We start from the raw sequence: 3,139 nt of genomic DNA, 5'->3' as shown, positions 1-3,139 counted from the left end.
GTCACAAATGTACGTTTCGTATTTCAGTTATCATAATATGCCAATCATAACTACTATACCGATTGGCGATTGGGCAAAATTATAATCAATCATTAGAATAAAAAAAAAATATATAAAAAAGGTGGGTAAGTGGATGTCGCTCTGCTATACAGTAGGTTACAAGTGGGTCACTGTATAATGGATAGTATTCAATTTGAATTCAATGATATAATATCATTGTATAAGAAAAACGATTCTGAGCGGAGACGGTAAGTCAGTCTAGGTATAAGACATATTATATACTTATCTATAGTATTAAAAATAATTGACCTATAATAAATTCCAAATTAATCATATCACAATATCTATTAGGTACTTATAACGCGTTATACATCAACAACAAACCGTGATACTATCATAGATATATAATAGTATACTTTAGAAGTTTCAAGTACCCACGAATAATATTATACAATCATAACAAGATAACTAAAATAGTTATTCTAAGTTCTTTAATATGTAATTTCGTCCAAATTTGAACTTAAAATGACTATAAAATAAACTGTGCTTATGTATTTTTTTTAGATTTTTGGTAACAGCTGAATTAACTACTTACGTGGAATCTTGTTTCAAATTTTCAAGCCTTAGATATAAAAGTTGAACATTTTATACATTTTTAACTAAAAAATAATTATTCAATTTTAAATTTGATAAATTTTGTCAATATTTGAACTTCAGATGCGTATAAAAAAAAATTGTGGCTATGGATTTTAAATTTTTTTCATCTGTCTTTGGAACAATATACTAGGAACCTTCTATTAAATTTTCAAGCTTTTTTAACTAATAAATAAAATTTTATTGATATTTATAAAAAAAAAACTAAAAAAAATGGAAACTGAAAATGTCCGTAAAGAGCTCAAAATAAGTCAAAATATTTGGAAAATATTACGGTGTATAGAAAATGCTAATATAAACATTCAGTCAAAATTTCATGTACCTACGGTCATTTGTTTTAGAGTTGCACCAAAAACCAAAATCGATTTTCTCGAAAACAGATTTTGTGTAAAAATTCCCGTTTTTCCTTAGGTTTTCTTTTGTTTTTCACTGTGCTTTTGAAAACTACTGGGAATTTTTTACTTTTCCATCAGAAAAGATACTGTTAAAGAAAATCTAAGCATTTTTACTGTCCTAAAAGGTGATGACAGATACAAAAATAAAAATAAAACATTATTATAAAATCAATAGTCAATACATTCATCGTTTCACTCAGAATCTAAAATATAATTTACATTGTTTCTTTTCTTTCCTTATTATCCTCATTATCCCAGTCTATCCATGCCTTTCTTTCTTTTTCACTCACTCACGTGTACCGTTCAAAAGAAGTTTCACTTCCCGCGTGCGTACTGGTAACACACATACACTTTTTTTATAAATATAAATATTATATATTAAATAACAAATAAACAAAATCCAAACTTCTTTTCACATTGTCGCTTTTTATTTTAAATAATCAATAATTTATTTATCACATTGATTACCTATATCTACTATTATGACAACATTTTTAATTTAAGAATAAAGTATAATATTTTATTATAATAATTATAATATAATATTACATAATATGCATTTTATGACTGCATAAAACTGTATAAATGTACCTATACAATAATATAATAAATAAATTTACATTTAATTTGTTATAGTTTTAAATCGTATCATAGATAAAATTATATAATAATACTAATAGTGGGTGGAAGACAAATCTCCCACTCTTTTTGTTCTTGAAACCTTTTGGGCTCAAGCCCTTATATTTTAGGACCCTATTTACGCCCATGGGTATACATGTAAAATGTCGTTAATTAACTCAAATCGTGATGGTGAAGTTTTTGTGGATGACGGTTTCATGTTCTTATTTGACGCTTTTAGCTTTGACGGTTCAAAACGGTTTTGGCCATGTAAATATAAAAGAGAATGTAAAGCTCGTGTGCATACTGGTAAAACAGACTTAATTATTCTTAAGCGTATAAACACTTATACTCATGACTCTGATGCTGCTAAAGTTGAAGCAAATATCGCAGTGTGTAATATTAAAAAACGTGCTAGAGAAACTATGGAACTAACGTCTACAGTGATAAACAAATGCATTTCTGGATTATCAGAAGCATCTAAGGTATACTTAATAGAAACTGCCCTATTTTTTTTTTATTTTAGTTTCTGAGTTTAATTTTTTTATAACTACCTATATAGGGAGCCCTTCAACGTGGTTCAGCATTAAAAAAAACAGTTCGAAGAAAACGAAATGAAATACACGCAGCACAAAATGCACCGAATGATTTGATAACACTAGAGATACCAGATTCATACAAAGTTTACTCACCGTCTGAAGGTGTATGGGAAAATTATTTATTAGACGATAGCGGACCTTGTAAAAATAGAATTTTAATTTTTGGAAGGCCTAGAAGTTTAGAAATATTACATTTTTCAAAAGTTTGGTATTGCAATGGGACATTTAAAGTAGCACCAACAATTTTTGCACACATTTACATTATTCTGGCGGAAGCACTAAATGGTTACTATCCATTAATTTATGCACTGTTACCGAATAAGCAGGAAAAAACATACGATAAATATTATTTGATATGTTAAATTTATTAAAACCTGGTTTAAATCCAAGATCCGTGTCATGTGATTTTGAATTGTCAGTAATTAATGGTATTCGGACAATTGACACCCGGGACTTTTGACACCCGACGGTTTTGCGGATATCGGACTTTTTGCACCCGATATTTTTAGAACACGGACAATTGACACCGAGCGATTACGATTACGATATCGATAATCATGAGTAGATAAAGTACCTATACTCTATAGGCATTAGGCAATAGTTGTTAGTTACTAGTTAGTGTTTGTAGTGGTGTAGTCTGCACTCAATTTTATTTAAAAGTAACATAATATTCATTCAATATGGACTCAGAATGTTCCGATATAATAAAAATAATTAAAACAAAAGTAATAATTAATGATTATATTTATGTGTTTCAAAAAAATGTAAGCGATGGGCTTAGATATACTTGTGTTCAACGAAAGAAACAATATTGTAAAGGTAGTGTAACGATAATTCGTCCAAACCAAATTTTAAATTTCAAGACATTCTCAT

This window comes from Acyrthosiphon pisum, chromosome A3 (assembly GCF_005508785.2).
Source record: "Acyrthosiphon pisum isolate AL4f chromosome A3, pea_aphid_22Mar2018_4r6ur, whole genome shotgun sequence".
Classification (NCBI taxonomy): Eukaryota; Metazoa; Arthropoda; class Insecta; order Hemiptera; family Aphididae; genus Acyrthosiphon; species Acyrthosiphon pisum.
Note: the sequence above shows the minus strand (reverse complement) of the source record.